Source organism: Oryctolagus cuniculus, chromosome 5, assembly GCF_051225735.1.
Source record: "Oryctolagus cuniculus isolate XC-2025 breed Fujian yellow rabbit chromosome 5, ASM5122573v1, whole genome shotgun sequence".
In the NCBI taxonomy this organism is placed as follows: domain Eukaryota; kingdom Metazoa; phylum Chordata; class Mammalia; order Lagomorpha; family Leporidae; genus Oryctolagus; species Oryctolagus cuniculus.
Window position 1 is genome coordinate 143206063 of NC_142871.1, and position 10384 is coordinate 143216446.

Genomic DNA, 10384 nt, shown 5'->3' on the forward strand with positions numbered 1-10384 from the left:
GATAATTTAATGAAGGTCCCAGAATAAAATATACAAATATGGGCAGTAAAGACCCACCTTTTATCAAGACAATCCACAACATTGAAGAAAGGTTCTAGTGTCTGGGTCTCAACTGTGGGTACATCTTAGACTCATCTGGAGAGCTTTTTAAAAATACCAACCCCTGGACCCAAGTCCACACTAAAGAAAAATCTCAGGAGGTAGGACAATCTCACCCATTATTGGTATTTTTTTACATGGCTCTACAGTTTATTCTAATTTACCACCATGGTTGTGAACTAATATAAAGGGAATTTAACTGACCCCAAGAGAGGAAAATGCACATGTTGAATGCTAGTTCCTAAATCATGCTTCAGAGAAATTTGAGGTCCTTTGGCAAGGAAAGTTCTGCTTCCTGCATTCAGAGTCATTATTATAAACTTATTTCTATCTACCCAATTCTTCCTGGTAAGCCTGATGCAACCCTAGCTCCCTAAGCGAGGAATGGTGCTTCTGAAATGACTGATGACTCATCTTTCCCAATATGTGAAGCTCTTCTGGAAGCCCCCCAATCCTCCAACTGATCATATGGATTTAAAACTCTAAATATCTAGTCAACTACTTTTTTCAGTTCTCTGTTCCAAACTGTAACTTAATGGGCTGTCACCATGGAAACAGGCATTTCTACTTAAGGACCAATCTTCCTGTTGGAAATGTGTCTCCTCTGTCTTGCTTTTAATCAAGGAGGGGTTGTGAATTATTGAGATTTATATCCATGGAATCTGGTGTGAAGGACCTGGATTTGGGCTCTTTTTAAGGGATGGTTCCATACTTTCTCTCCATCTGTTTGGATTTCATTTGCAATAAGCTCCTTGTCCCCTTCTGGGAATGAGGGGAATAAAAAATAGCCAATTCTAAAAATACTGCTCAATACTAGGTAGAGAGATTCCCAAATACGATGAAGTGAAATTATCATTGTTATCTGCTTCATTCTCACTGGTCCCATTAGGTAGACCCAAAAACCCGTTCATGCCCATTTCCAGCTGTTATAGGGAGTTGTGGCAGCCTGGGCTGGGGTTTCCTAGCCTGGATTTCCTGCCCCCTGCAGACATGGTGTACACAGCCCAGCTGGGTGTCTGCAAAGCCCCTCTGGGCCCTTCCTCATCTTAACAATTTCTGAAACACTCCCAACCATTTGGTACCTTTGCCTTCATGGATATTGCAGAAAACAAAGAAGAGCAGAGGAGGAAAAAGGGGAAGAGTAGGGACTTGGAAAAGGGAGACAGGCAGGGGCCACCTCCTCTGGTGAAGACTCACACAGCCTTGCAATGGGAGCTGCTGTAAACAAATGTCATGAATACACTACATTCGTTACCTTGGCTAGGCTGAACTATGCTTCCCACAACATCCTCCCCTGCATAATTCCAGCAAAGGTGGGCCACAGGAGACATTATGCCCAAGGCTGGAAGGCAATCACATGGTTGTTGCATTCAGTAAGTTGAGGCTGTGGCAACTGTGCATGTTAACATTTACCTGCTGGTTTGAGTCACTGATGTGTGAATAGCAGCTGGCCTGCAGGTCCTCTACTTTCTCTTGACTCCTCTCTCAGCTTGTCTCAACCTTGGGCCAGGTGGGTATTTAGCTCCATGATCTGATCCCTGCAGGACACTCCATCCTCACAGCTGGAAGCAGTGAGGGAATGGGGTTCAATTGCCCTGTGGGTTCTGGCTTGTCTTTGCTGACCTCCTGTCTCAGTCAGCTTGGGTGTCTTAAACAATAAACCTTCACCTCTCATGGTTTTGGAGACTGGTACTTTGAAGTCAAGGTGCTATCATGGTTTGGCTCTTGGTGAGGACCCTCTTCTTGGTTTACAGATGGTTGCTTTCTTGTGGCGGACAGAGGTCATCTCTCTTGCATCTCTACTCATAAAGACAACAATCCCATTCATGAGGGCTCCACCCTTTGCAATCCAATCACCCCAAGTACCCTACCTCCGAATACCATTACTTTGAAGAATATGCTTCGATATCAGAATTTGTTGGGAGGGGACACAAAATTCAGTCTGTAACACTCACTTTGCAGTTTTCAACTTCTAGCATTAGATGCAGAGAAAAAGCCTTGGAAAGATGTTTTAATCTGTGCCTACAATTGTGAGTTCAGATCCCTGTGACAATTTGTGTGTGTGCGTGTGTATATACATATGGCCATCATGCTGGTCCCATGTCTCTGATTGAGCCCTGAGTAAATCAGCAGGAATGAACAGAGGGGGACTATGGTGTGAAAGGCCAGCAGGCATTTTCAGTCCTGGGTCCTCCTTGGTTTGAGGGTGGACTTGACTCTAAGCCAGGCCAATCATCCCAACGTATCTCAAGAACCAGAAGTAAAAAATTTCACTTTCTGCAACCTGTAAAATCATTGTGGAGAGCTGTTGGGGGCTAGGCTAGCCTGCCTGGACTGCTATTACAAAATACTCCAGTCTGGTTGCCTCAATAACAGAAATTTATTTCCTCATGGACCTGGTCCAAGGTCAAGGTGTTGGCAGGCATGGTTTCTCCTGAGGCCCTTCTCCTTGGCTTGCAGATGCCCCCTTCTTACTGTGCCCCCCTGCCCTTTTCTCTGTGCACATCCATCCCTCATGCCTCCTTCTTTTAAGGACCCCAATCATATCAAGCTAGGAGTCCATCCTAATGGTCTTAACTTAATTCCCTTTTTAAAGGCCCTGTCTCCAAATATAGGCACATTTTAGGATACAGGGTAGGGTAGGTCTTCAGCACTGGAATGGAGGGGACTGGGGGCAAGTGTGGTGGGGACACGTGACTTTGTGCAGAAGGCCTGATTTCAGAGAAAGAGAAGAGTGTAACAGACATGCAGAAATACAGGGGACCTATGGACAGGGAAGACTCCGGCACTGGGGATGAAAAAGCTCAACTCTGCAAGGGGCCTTTCACAAACTACTCCTGTAGAGGCCCCAGGGCACAGTTTAAATGAACATACCCTTCTCAGCACAAGAGATACTGATCCTTTGTCATGCAGCACAGTCAGGCCTCTGGGCCATCTTCCTAACTGCTGAGCTCCCAGGTCCACTGTAGATGGACACTCACTCTCCCCAGCTGTGAGCAAACAGCCAGTGCTGGAATCATCAAAGCAGCTCTACCATAACCTCAAGGCATCTGTTCTCCCTTATTTTTATTTAAAATATCTGTGGCATTTCTTCTTATCTTTCATGCTATAAATTAAAACTTCTAGAAAGCTCTTTCTGTGTTATAGACTTCCTTTACATAACCTATAACCTAAATATATATTAAACAGAATATTACCTCCATTCCATAATGTGCCAAACTCAGAAGTACATTTACTTTTCACTAGCATGTGCCAATGAACCAGTTCATGTTTATGGAGCTCTAATGATAAATGAGGATTAGCAGCAGGAAAGGCAGGAGATTAAAGACAGTGATGTCAAGCAACCACTCTTAAATATTTCTCCATCTGGATAAGCTCATGGTTCAGGGCACTGAACAGGCTATGCACACCTCAGAGTTAGGGTCAAAGTGTAATTTTAGTTCTGATCCAGCCCCTTAGCTAGAGGGACAGAAGTGTCAAGCGGTAACCATGCACAAGCATTAAGTGGCTAAGCTTTGCCTGCAAGAGATTCTGGACAGCTGGGAAAATTCATAGCTTTGACTCTTCTGAAGTTTATGTCTTCTGAGTATTTCTAATAAATCCTAAAACAGAGTGGAGGGAGTTCCAGGCTCCTGGCTTTAGCCTGGCTCAGCCTTGGCTGTTGTGGTCATTTAGGGATTCAACCAACAGATAGAGCTCTCCTTCTCCCTCTGTCTCACTGCCACTCTGCCATTCAAATACACAACAGTAAAAAAAAAAAAAAAAAAAAAAAGTAGAGATGGAGGCCAAAACATTACTTTTCTTACTGATACTTACTGATAGACAACAACTGAAGGTACAGCTTAGAGTAGGAAAAAATGACTCTCTACTTAACCCCAGGATTAGGCTGATTTGCCACCCAGCCCCAGGCAATATTGCCTGTGTCAAGCCCTCTGGTGAGTGCAAAAGAAAAAACTTCTCTCCATCTAGTGGAGCGGGCCTGAGCACTCACTGATAGAACACCTGAGATGGTGCAGAGATGGGGGGCTGAGAGGATGGGCCACCAGGAAGGGAGAGGATGATTTTCCATTAGTAGAGGTGTTAGAGTTGAGGTTCGTTAGTATCTCAGTGGAGTAGAGGTTGAGTCTGTACCTCTGGTACTCCCAGGAGTTACTGGGTTGGTAAAGGTTTGGGTTATCAGCATACTGGTTGATGAAAGGCCTAAGAGTAGGTGACAGAGCTCAGGGAACTTTTGAGAAAGAGGAGGGGATCCCCTATGTGGAGCATTGCTGTTGACCTTCGGATCTGTGGCTCAGTAAAGAACTCTGATGGCCTTGACCCCTGCTCCTGGGAGGCAGACTTTAAATTCTGAGCCATGTTGAAGCCAGGAGCTAGAAATTCAATCTAGGTCTCCCATATGAGTGGCAGGGACCCAACCACTTGAACCATCACCTGTTGCCTCCTCAGGTGTGCATTAGCAGGAAGCTGGAGTCAATAGTGGAGTCTGGCCTTGAACTCAGGTAGTCTACAGGGGGGTATGGGCATCCCAAGCAGTCTCAATTCCTAGGTTGACCCTCCTGCCTCTCTCCTCTCCACCCCACCCCACCCCACCCCACCCCCACCACTCCCAGAGAGCTTTTAAAGCTCTCCATAGCCAGGTTACACCCAACACAAATTAAATCCACATGTGGGGTGGAAGCCAGGCATTTTATTATTTAAGGATATCCAGCAGATGGAAGACCTCTCTCCCTCTCCTTCTCTCTGTGTAACTGACTTTAAAATAAATAAATCTGGCTGGTGCTGCGGCTCAATAGGCTAATCCTCCACCTGCAGCGCTGGCACACAGGGTTCTAGTCCCGGTCGGGGTGCCAGATTCTGTCCCGGTTGCCCCTCTTCCAGGCCAGCTCTCTGCTGTGGCCCAGGAGTGCAGTGGAGGATGGCTCAAGTACTTGGGCCCTGCGCCCCATGGGAGACCAGGAGAAGCACCTGGCTCCTGCCTTCGGATCAGCACGGTGCGCCGGCCGCGGCGGCCATTGAAGGGTGAACCAACGGCAAAGGAAGACCTTTCTCTCTGTCTCTCTCTCTCACTGTCCACTCTGCCTGTCAAAATAAGTAAATAAATAAAATAAATAAATCTTTTTTAAAAAGATACCCAGCTGATTGTACTGGGCAGCAAATTTTGGTAGCTGCTTTGTAGGCTGTGTAGGCTCTCACAAGCAGGTGAATGAGGCTTATCACTGGGTTAGAGTGTGCAGGAGAGAACACTGTCCCTTTCTGCTCTCTGCAATGTACTGGGGCCGAGCACCCAGGTAGGAGACAACCTGAGCCAACAGGCTAGGATCTCTCTGTGGGAGAAGCAGGTTTCCCTTTGTGTTTCAGGTTCTCATCCCTACCTCACAGACTCAGACAAGGACAAGCTGAAATTGTACAAGACAGGATGAAATGGATATGATTCATTATTGTTGGATTTGTTAACCATTCTACAATTTAAATCAGCAGAACAACTGTGTTCAGTTTACTAAGCTAGTGCGTGCTGGGGGACAGCTTCCTCAGGGATTCACAAGACACAGCACATTCAATGCTAAGTAGACCAAAAAAGAAGGCATCACCCACAGTTCCCCTATAATCACCCCTGCAGGGAAATTCTTCAGCCTTGAGCTTGATCTTTATGCCTAAGGTTCAGCCTATAAATTCAGCCTTGCAATTTACAGAGAGTGCAGCTGCAGAGACCATAAATGACTCTCCCTCCCCATCAGCGTGCAGGCAGAGGACTTTGAAGAATTGGGCCTGTCTTGATCTTGTGTTGTAGCAAGGCCAGGCTATCGATTATAGCCAAGAAAAAGAAGCAGACAGCTTGGGATCTGCACGAGTCACAAGGCTGTGGGCACTATCTGTGATATTTCAGGGCTCTGGGTACAGACAGGCTTGGAGTGAGGGTGAGAGGTTACATGCTAGATGATGAGAGGCATAAAAACAATGGGTTGTTTGCAAAAAGCATTTGCTAGTCACACTCACAGGCAAGGCAGGATATATAGGGTGACCCAGCCCATCACAGAACAACCTGGCCTTTTCCTGATATCTGTCTTTTCTTTCTTTTATAATTGAAGTTATTATACTTCTGGAAGCTTCTCTGGAGAGGTCAAGAGTAGCAGTGGGGGTAAGGGGCAAGGTTGGAATATATGGGGCATATTTGTGCTAGGGTAGCTAGACTTATACCCTTTAGGGTAAAGGTAGGGGTAAGTACCTGTTAGTACCTGTGTTCACCTCTTACACCTCTTATTGCTGTCTAACAAACAACTACACATTTCATAGCTTAAAACAACACCCACTTATTAATTCACAGATCTGAGGGTGGGAAGTTGGCCACAGCTTGTCTGGGTACTCTATTCAGAGTTTGACAAGGCTGAAATTGAGGTGTTGGCCAGACTGTGGTTTCATCCCAAGGGGTGACCAAGGAAGGATCCAGTTCTGAAGGTCGTTCAGGTTATTGGAAGAATGCAGTTCCTTGCCATTACAAGACTTTGGCTCTGTTTGCTGGTTGATGGCAGCCAGTGATCACTTCCATGCCTTATCTTGCAGCCTCATCCATCTTCAGTCAGAAAAAGGAGAATGTCCCTCAGGACGCTGAGCTATCTTGCTAAGAACAGTCTTGTCTCTTTTAAGGGTTCACCTATTTAGGTCAGCCTCACCAAAGGTAATCTTCCCATCTTGAGATCCAGGGATCTGGCACCTTAATTACATTGGCAAAATCCCCTCACAGCAGTACCTCTATCCATGTTTGGCCAAACACCTGAGAGAAGGTGCCTGCACACCAGCAGACAAGGCAATCTTGGGGTAAAGTTCCTAAACACATCCTAATGGGTGTGAGTCATGCATAAGCCCAGTAGCTCAGCCACTCCTAGACACATCTGAGGTGTCCTTCTCTGCCCTTCTTGGTCAGTACAGTGCTTGGTCTGTGAGGTTAGGCTCAGAATTGGTGATTCACACCATGTGTATTTGTTTTATGGAAATGCCGGCATCAACTCGTTAGGACACATAAGGCTAAACTTTCCAAATTTGCTGTGAGGCAATCTGTGAGAGAGAAGGGTTTTGCTGTGGGATGAAAGAACACTGATAAAAAATAGTTTTACAGGGGCCATTTTTGTGCCACAGTGGGTTACGTGGTCACTTGTGTTGCCAGCTTCCTGTGTTGGAATGCTGGGTTGGGTCCTGGCTGCTGCACGTGGAAAGGCAGCAGATGATGGCCCAAACGCCTGGGTTCCTGCTACCCATGTGGGACACGAGGATGGAGTTCTTGGCTCCTGGCTTCAGCACCACAGCCCTGGCTTTTGTAGCCATTTAGGAAGTGAACCAATAGATGGAAGACCTTTCTTTCTCTCTCTCTCTCTCTCTCTAAGACAGAAAGAAAGAAAATCTTTTTACAATAGCTTTATTATAAGAGGAGTCTTCAAAAAGTTCATGATAAATGTATATTATAAAAAATGTGGATTTTTAGATGTTTTACACAAAAGTGAACAACTTGTAATTCCATTGTCCCTGAACTTTTTGAAGTCTCTTCATACTTTCCAAGTAGCTATTGTGTATCACACATTGAAACAAGGGCATGGGGTGGGTGTTTGACACAGTGGTTAAGATGCTACTTGGGATGCCTGCCGTCCTACGTCAGAGTGCCTAGCATCAAGTCCTGGCTCCACTTCCAATTCCAGCTTCCTGCTAATATGCAACCTGGGAGGCAGTGATGATGCCTCAAGTATCTGGGTTCTTGCCACTCATGTGGGAGACCCAGATTAAGTTCCTGGTTCCTTTCTTAGGCCTTGCCCAGCCCCAGCTATTGTTTATATTTGGGGAGATCCTTCTCTCTGTGCTTTTCAGAAACAAAACCTAAGAGCAAAATGCTTGTCTCAAAGAACTTTTAAAACACATTTCAGCAAAAGGAAATAACTAATGACTTCTTTCTCTGATGGAGAAACCCTGAGCTGAGTAAGATGCAGAGTCTGGGCTCTGCTGAGCAATTGCGCCATGTGTGATGTTAGAGGACACCTTCCAGAGTTCGCAGGAAAGAGGCATAAGACAAGTGGGAGATGGTTGGCATGAGGAGGGAGGAGGAAGAGGAGCTGAAGGTCCTGCCAATGCCTGGGCAATTTCTGAGCATATTAGATAATTGATAGGTACGTATTTTTTCATCCTTGAGTCACTCACTTATTAAGCTCCAGACATTTGCCTGGATGCTGGGATACCACTGTGTCCCTTCCCCTCTATGAGCTCACACTTAGTGAAAGAAACCAGGCCAGGGGCCAATAGTCATGCTGTCCAGCAGCAAGTACAAAGAGAGAGATGCACACAGCGGGTAGCACAGCCTCTAGCAGGGGCCCTGGAGGTGGGTCAGGAAAGAATAAGCTGAATCCTACAAGGAAACCAGAACAATGTGACATTTGGCCACTGCTGCTATTTGAATGTGTCCCCTGAACAGCATGTGTTGGAAATGTAACTCCTGAGGCAACAGCACTGGGAGGTGGGGCCTAAAGGGAGGTGTTTAGATTATAAGGGCTCCAACCCCTGGTCCAGGTCCTTGGGCCCCATACCCGCATGGGAGACCAGGAGGAAGCACCTGGCTCCTGGGCTTCGGATTGGTGCAGCGCACCGGCCGCAACACGCCGGCCGTGGCAGCCACTCGGGGGGTGATCCAACGGAAAAAGGAAGACCTTTCTCTCTGTCTCTCTCTCACTGTCTAACTCTGCCTGTCAAAAAAAAAAAAAAAAAAAAGTAAAAAAAATAAGGGCTCCATCCTCATGAATGGATTAATGCTGATTATAACAAGGCTTGGACTGCAAGTTTGTTCTCTTGCTCTCTCTCACCATCTTGTCCCTCTGCCTTCCACCATGGCATAATACAGCATGAAGGCCCTTGCAAGAGTCTGGTCCCATAACATTGAACCGTGGAATCCCCAAAATTATTAGGCAATAAACTTTTGTTCTTTATAAATCACCCAGTCTCAAGTATCTGTTACAGAAGCACCAATGGATTAAGACACTTGCCTTCAAGATTTGTGCACCTCTTGGAAAATAAAAGTGCTTGCCCAAGTGCCAGACTCATAGGAAGCACTTGCAAATATTAACAATCACCACCACCACCATCATCATCATCTCACATTGTAACTTCCCCTTCCTGTCTTTCTCCCCCTGCTCCACATACCTTCTTAGAATTGTGGTTCTAGAAGAGGCTGTAGAGCTACGCAGTCAGAAGTCCTCACTTCCAGATGTAGAAAACAACTTGCCAAGTGGGCTGGCCCAAGCAAAAGCACACAGTGTGTGAATCATGGCAGTGCTCAGCCCCCTGCTCCCATCCAGAGCACTCTGGCAGCAGCTCTCAAATTTCAGACCACATCAGAGACACCTGGAGAATCTGATGAGCCAGAGATTGCTGGTCCCACTCTGGGGAGCTGGCTCCTCAGCTGGCCCACGGGAGGGCTCAATTGCCTGCCTTGCTAATGAAGTTCAGGTGACAATGCCTTGCTGACTTTCAGCCTCCAGCTCTGTCTCTGCTCTCACCCGTGGAACAAGGTCTTTCGAAGGGCTGGTGAAACACCCAACACTTGGTAATTTTACAACGGGCATTGACGGATTTGGCATTGGAAGAAAGTCACTGCGGTGAGGAATGGCATTGATTTCAGGAAGGTTGTAATCGAGGAGGAAGCCATTTGGCCGCCTGCGATCTTCTGTATCCTTACGGTGGTGACAGCAAAAGATATAGCAGTCAGCATTACCCAAAGTGTCTTGAAAGTGATTAATACTCAGAGCTCCCAGAGCAGAAAAAAGTGGGCATGCAAGATGCAATTAAGATGATAAAGAATACGGAGAGGCAGTGCTTAGCAGAGCAGGAGGAGAACTCCGCCTGGCTCTTGTTACAGACACCACACGTGAGATGCAGGGAGAGCGTTCCAGATTCTGCCAGGAAAGAGGTGATTGGAAAGGTTTTCTTTTCAAGATGTGGGTGTTCCTTGTCTCCTTTCCTGGAAGGAGGGAGGCTCCTGCTGTTGCCCATAGTCTAATGAGATTGACGAGGATTTCAAGGGGGTGGCAGGTGGGAAAAATCATCATGATTTGATTTAGGTTCTGATTGGGTCTGGCTGCACTTGTAATGGACAGAGGGAAGGAAATGACCTGAGGGGGTGTTTGGTGGGGGGTTCACAAGGTCTTTGGTGGGATTTGAAGTCAACACAGGTTACACACTCAGGGTGAGCTCTGCCCTGGGGGAGAAAAGCACCTCCAATGCCACTCAGCCTCCCCCTTTGCGATCCTTCTGCTAT

At 46.6% G+C, this 10384-nt stretch overlaps 1 long non-coding RNA gene across 23 annotated transcripts in view; it reads right to left on the reverse strand.

Annotated features, from left to right (window-relative positions):
• The window catches only part of LOC138849694 (uncharacterized), a 335854-nt gene extending 325722 nt beyond the window's left edge, over nt 1-10132 (reverse strand). For 5 of the 23 annotated variants that reach the window (XR_016234187.1, XR_016234189.1, XR_016234188.1 and 2 more), the window contains exon 1: nt 9271-10113. This is a non-coding gene — a long non-coding RNA (uncharacterized LOC138849694). Of the gene's footprint in view, nt 1-9270 lie in introns of all 23 variants that reach the window. The other 18 variants (XR_016234180.1, XR_016234182.1, XR_016234176.1 and 15 more) reach the window with 11 other exon arrangements.
• Between the last annotated feature and the right edge of the window lie 252 nt (nt 10133-10384).